Source organism: Nanorana parkeri, unplaced genomic scaffold (genome assembly GCF_000935625.1).
Source record: "Nanorana parkeri isolate BGI_ZX_2015 unplaced genomic scaffold, ASM93562v1 scaffold176, whole genome shotgun sequence".
Taxonomy (NCBI): Eukaryota; Metazoa; Chordata; class Amphibia; order Anura; family Dicroglossidae; genus Nanorana; species Nanorana parkeri.
In genome coordinates this window covers 182493-189704 of record NW_017306444.1, presented here as the reverse complement: position 1 = coordinate 189704, position 7212 = coordinate 182493, and positions in this window count along the sequence as shown.

Below are 7212 nucleotides of genomic sequence, written 5' to 3'. Positions count from 1 at the left end.
TGCTCAGTCAATTGCCAAAAACATTGCCCTTTCCCTCACGCACCCCATTTGAGACTCAATGTTTGGCGCCACACTCCTCTAGGGGCATGATCTCTTTTCTATATAGCTTACTGAATGAAGACCCAGTGCAGGAAGAGGTTAACCTACCCTATATGTGGAAATGGGAAAGTGCACTGGAGACCTCAATCTCATCCCAGCAATGGGAACGTATATGTAGGATGGCAGCAAAGTCCTCAATTTGTTCGGGTTATAGAGAAAACAGGTACAAAATAATGTACCACTGGTACCACACACCGGACCTTCTCCATACACTCAATCCAAAGCTATCCACAAACTGCTGGAGATGTACTAGAGGCACCCTCTTCCACATATTCTGGACCTGCCCTGGAATTCAACCCTATTGGGGACCACTGCACTGAGCTGAGCCGGATGAACAGGTTTTTTAATCGCTTTGCTGCCATTTGCCCTGCTGGTCTGATCCTGCAATACCCAATGCCTGTACTGTTATTGGACGTTACGCACTATGTCCTTGTCCTTTTTCTCTTTCCACCTGGATTTATACTGGTACCTGGTGATCTGAGGAGACATTATCGCCTTTTCTGTGCATGGGCTTCCCTCCCCCATTAAGAAGGGAAAAAGCACATTTGACCCAGCTCTGTGGGCCTACCTCCCCGGGTGAGCACTCACTTGTTGTCATCACTCACTGGGTGGAGGTGAAGGTCTGCCTGCATTGTGAGATTATCCTTACCTGAGAGTTATATGCAGATTGGCTGCAAATCATCTGAGGAATTTGTTTTGCACAATCACCATTGTTTGCTTTTGTTTTTTCCTTGAGACTTTTTATTGTCTATATTGCTTTTTTGTCTTTGTGTAGATATTTTCTATGCCTCATTTGTTTGAAGGCTCATATATGTGACTCACTTATACTGCATATGTTTCAATGTATTAGATATGTATGATTATTAGCTGTAGATCCTGAAATTATTTCTAACATTGTGCTGACACTGTCCTTCCTTATGGGGGGTGGCTATTTTTGTTCCTGATGGTCCCTGTATATCTTATAAAGTAGCCGCCATTAGGTTTATTTACAAACAAACTATGTGGCTGTCACTGTGCATTACAATGTGTAAAACAATATTAGTTTGATTTTTGTTATTTGAAAAAGTGTGAAACAATCAAAAATATTTCAACATTTTGCCCCTTTAAATTAATAAAGGATTTATTTGTTATTTGCAATTTAAAAGTTATTTAGGTAGGCAAATTCACCCAGGTATTGTCAAGTTAACCAATATGTATTGATGCTGCAAAATTTAGTATGGGCATATAAGCTTCAATGACTTCTGCTCATGAAAAAGTTAAACTTCATTGCCATAATTGCATTTGGTTGGGTGTAACAGTTTGGTTTTGTTCAGGTCAGAAAGATCTATTTAGGTTCAGCATAACTTGCTCCTGAACATAGAACCCCCAAATCACATGGAGGCTTTTGCCATTATAATAGACCATTTTGCAGTGATAATTGTTAGATTCTGTGCCAAGCAGAGCATGCAAAGACAACACACAAACACAGGTAAGCAGCTATTGTTATGGCTTATTTACTGCTGAATATTCTGTTCGGTCTGTGCGTCCTTCTTAACTCGTTCAACCTACTGCACCTTTGTGATGTCAGCTTTATTTCCATTATAACGCCAACAATAACAGCCATCTCTTGCCCCTGTGTTGCAGCCTGCTGCTGGCCATGCTTGTACTTTATACACAAATAACGCTAATAGTTGCCATAAGTCATGACTTGGCTTTAATTGACAAGAATTGCTTTTGCCTTATATTACCCTCCAGCCTGGGCATTTGGAAGAATCAGAAAAATGTAATCCTTCTGTTCCCTGTTATATCCCAAGGCTTACCATTAGAAAGAGATGAGAAGTTCAGAGCCAACACTAATTGCTTACTTGAAAAACAAAAACACACAAGATGACCCTTGCCAAAATACATATAAAATATATCTCTAGAATATAACAATCACTGCTAAGATAACATTGTTTAATTTGCTAAGACTGGACAAGAAAAGCATTTTTCTATAGTTCTCTGGCTTCGATACTTTCCGTTTTGTTTTTTTTTACTGCTGAGCAGCAATGGTTGAACACGAGCATGAATTCCCTTTGACAGACACATTACCAAGCCGGGAGTTGTTTCTCAAGATTCATTCATAACTGTCCAACCCACGCTATAATTGCACCTTATTGCTCTGACCGGGGGGCGTACTGCTCCACTGCATAGCCTTATTTGCTGTGCCGTGGTGACAAGTCTTCCTTATTCACTCCATCTTGGCAATATTGGACTTTCAGTACAAGCAAACAGGTGTTTTTTTTTCACTCTCGTTCAACAATATTTCTAAAAACACCTTCATTTTTCTATTTGAAATTATTATTCCACTATACAAATCATCTGCTTCAAGGTATATGTTGAAAACATTATGCAAATATGAGCTGGCAAGCTGAATATTCTTCTTCTCTTGTCTCTTTATTCTTTTCTCTTGTTTTTATTTATTTATTTAGCATGTTTGTATTTTTCCCCATAATGTTTTTTTTACATGTTTCATGTTAGCATGCTTCCCCCAATATAATTTGTATTATTGGTTGTGCTAGATTTTATCCTCTGCTATATAAATACAGTGACTTTTGTGAATATGTCTATTTATCTATCTATCTATCTATCTATCTATCTATCTATCTATCTATCTATCTCTTCCACTGTTATAGAATTTTTGAATAAGCAGTAACTGTATTTTGTCACTATATTCTTTACTATTACTCTTAAAGTGTATCTAAAGCTAAGAACAACAAATGCAGGAAAACGCAAAACATTGCAGCTTATTAGTCCTTATATGTGAAGACTGCATTAATTTTCTTTTTACACACAACCCCAATTCCAACAAAATTGGGATGCTGTGTCAAATCTACCTAAAAACATAATTCTATGATTTGCAAATCTCATAAAACCATATTTTATTCACAATAGAAAATAGAAAACATGTCAAATGTTTAAATTGATAAGATGTACCATTTTAAGAAAAAATAAGGTCATTTTAAAATTTATGGCAGCAACACTTTAAAAAAAAGTTGGGACATGGCCATGTTTACCACAGTGTAGCATCCCCTCTTCTTTTAACAACACTCTGCAAACATCTGGGAACTGAGGAGACCAGTTGTTTTGGGAGAGGAATCTTGTCCCATTCTTGCCTGATATAGGATTCTATAGTCATGGGTCTTCTTTGCCATATCTTTTACTTTGAAGATGCACCAAATATTTTCAATTGGTCTTCTACTACAAAGCCATGCTGTTGTCATAGATACAGTATGTGATTTAGCTTTGCCCTACTGAAATATGCAAGGCTTTCCAACATTGATGGTGACTTTCCAGATGTGAAAACTGCCCATTCTATTTGCACTAATGCACTCAGAGATGCAGGTTTTTTACTGAGCTGGAAGGTCCCTCTCTTCTTTAGTCTGGAGGACGCGGCACCCATGGTGGCTAAAAAGAATGTCAAATTTTGATTCGTCTGACCACAGAACTAGGGATGCACTGATACTGATACTAGTATCGATATCGGTGCCGATAACGAGTATTTGGGCGAGTACTCGTACTCGCCCAAATGCTCTGATGCCTAGCACAACTACTCCCTGTATCTGTAAGCCGGGCAGCGCATCATTACATGCTGAGCATGTTCGGCCATCCCGAAGCCACACAAAGCAAGCAGATGTACGGCTGATTTCAGCCGATATACGGCTGAAATCAGCTGTACAAGCCTGAAGTGAATAGCTGAACAGCGTTCGGCTCACTTCGGGTTGGTTATTCACTCGGCTGCCTACGGCAGCTTAATGAATAGACCCCTCTGACTCTCTTTTGGGTATAAAAAGAGCAATGTTATTGACCTGTTACCAATTAACCTAATTAGTTGAAAAATGGTCTTCCAGCTTTTCCTTGTTAGTACCACTTACTTTGTCAGATTTCTGTTGCCCTGTCCCAACTGTTTTGAGATATGTTGTTGCCATCAATTTCAAAATTACCTTATTTTTTCTTAAAATGGTACATTTTCTCAGTTTAAACATTTGATATGTTTTCTATTTTCTATTGTGAATACAATATGGGTTTATAAGATTTGCAAATAATTGCATTCTGCTTTTATAAGGGGGTTGGGAGATTTGTCGTTTACTGAATATATCTTGGAAGGAAGATAACAGGGTTTCATATCTGAGTTAAATTCACAGGAGTGTTGCAAGGGCACTGGATTGCTGCTGATCAACAGGCGCTTTATGTGGTTTGCTAAACATTTTCTTAGCCTCAAAAAAAAGAAAATGAATGCAGCCACCACATGGACTGATAAGTTGCAATATAATACATTTTTGTTTTTGGGTTTAGATACTCTTTAGGAGTGTTGGTATACTGCTGCTATGTTGTCAGTTTATTAATGTGTTCTTTATTTTCTGTGTTATATATTGAGAATTCACACAAAGAAATTGTGTTTTTTAGAACAATGCATAAACAAATCTCTATAATAAATATGTGCTTAAATAATACATGCAATCAAAAAAGTGTTCACAATGAATCTTCTTGTAAATAATAGTCCTCTGGAAAGTTCAACCATATATTCCGTGTTCAAATATACACAAATGTAGAATCACACGTATATAGTGCTCAAGATTTGTCCCAAATGCACCACATTCTTTATCCTTCCACTCTGAAAGTTCTTTGTACAAAGTCCATACGTCAACTCCAATTATCACCCAGGTGCTCCCCCTCTCAGTGGGCTGCTCACCTTATAAATAGACCTGAACAGGTCTAGAATCACTTTAATGGGTCTCCAATAGATCTTATTCAAAGGCTATCTCTCCACAATCATTGCACAGAAAATGACATCAGCGTGTCATCACGACCATATCCAATAAAATATAAAAAGAGCCCATAGCGTAAAACCGCAAAATTAAAAAAAAAACTCATTTTTTTAAAAACTACTCACATGAGGAAAGTAGACATAAAACTTTGAATAAAATGTATGCTCAACAACTCTCTCTCCGTGTCACCGTGTTCTCTGGGTGCAAAGACAGATCAAACAGGAGCTATGCTGCCGACCATGCAATCTCTAATCCACGTCTGTGAGACTCCGCCCTACGCGTTACATCACAATTGACTTCATCTGGGGCTTCAACGAATGTAAAGGTCCGCTTTAAGGGACTGGGGTGGTGGAAGGTAGTGGGGGGTCACATACCTGAGGATCAGCTTGGAGTGTTAATGTTAGAGGGAGATTGGGTTCATGGATGGTAACAGTATTATTTTGTCTCAGGAAAGCTAGACTCTATGGGAATAGTGTCATGTGGTACTTGGCTGTCATCTTTTAAGAGAGGGGAACAACAACTTTTATTGTTGAAAAATAACACTTAAATACAGATGTCAGCCAAGTGGCGCAAATCATAGCATTGGGTGAGGCACATTGCTGGAGGAGCAGATTGCTGGAGAAAGATTGGTCTCCTCTTCCAGCTAAGAGAGTATGATACCTTTCTAATGGCAGATACAAGGGGTTGATTTACAAATGCAAGTAGACTGTTTATGTTGGAATGAAATAAAGCTCTGCTCCCTTCCATCATCCAATCATATATAAGTATGTTTTTCCTTGTATGTGAATTTTCATTATATTCACTAATCTGTGGGAAAATTCCATTGCAAAGTAAAAATTCCCTTGCAAAGTGAGCAGGCAATTTGCCTTTACTAAATGAACCCAACGTCTCTTCTAAGTGGATATAAATACAAGGACACAACCCTGCAGTGAAATGTAAGCCTATATTTCTTACTGCTTATCAATTAAATTCCCACTGGCTTATAACTGTAAACTCCCATGATACTGGTTGCAACATGTTATTAAACAAAACCCTTACATTTTCTTCCTTATATATTCTCAAAATATATTTCTAAAAATATAATAATAGTGAAATCTAGTTATCTGAAATCAATACAGCCACATCAAGAAAGGAAAACGCCAATAACCTTTTTCACTTTAAGAATGTGATAGTTACTTTGGGGTTAACAAGGCCACAGTACAATATGAAGTCTTAGGATAAACATTGCATCTGCTTAGAAACTTCAATTGTATCTTGTGGTTTTGAGGTTTCAGCCCTTCGACACGGTATTATTAAGTGTGGAAATAAATCTCAGTGGGAAAGACAGAAAAGGTATGGTGTTAATTGAAAATTACCACAGACAGTCAATACAAAAATAAGACATAGTCCTCACCAGTTTTGTTAATACTTTTCTTAATGAAATAGCTGGCTGCTGAGAAGAACTGCCTAACTACCACCTAAAGTTTCTAACTATTGTTTGATCTGCCAAGGGTTAACCATATCATAAAGTAACTTGCAGTTAAGTAATGAAGATTTACAACCACAGCACAAGTGTTTACTCAGAAAAGGAACTTGATAAATCTGGGGTTATTCTCAAACAGATGGTGATGCCTGAAGGCAATTTGGAATATACAAGCAGCTTTAATGGGTCATTAAAAAATAAATACGTCAGCTGGGTCTTCTAACCGCTAACTTATCGCTAAACACGGTGCTATTGGGGTGTATACTGACAGCAGGCACTAGGCAAATCCATTATTTTAATAATTTATTATATGGACACAGATTACATCAGTTTAAGGAAATTGAAAATGGTTAGCCAATTACCACAAAGTAGTATGCTTAGAAGCATCACACATTAAACAAAGCAAACATACCTTTATTGAAAGCAAACATATCAGTAACTTTGTAAGGTAAGCATGCATACATTCCTGACATATCACAATATACAGCACCAGTATAATATTATAACAGACTGTTAGCCAAGGCCAAACATCACACTGGAAGTGATACATATAGCAGACGTACTATCACTACTATATGTGACAGCTTCCTTAGGGGCTGCTAGTTGCTAGGAAGTTGCCAGTGTCTCAACAACCTGTGACACACCCTGGCCCCATTTAGCTGTTAAATGGGAGATTCTTAAGCTGACAGCTGAATGTATGCAAGGGGGCAGGGATGCTGGTGACATCATTGAGTAAATATGGTCATGGACATATTTAATCAATTACATCGCCTTCAACCCTACACTTTTGTTGGCTGAAATTGCAAAACAATACCGGCGCCTTCAAATCCAAAAAGAGCCCGTCAGTAAAAGTACAGCAAACAC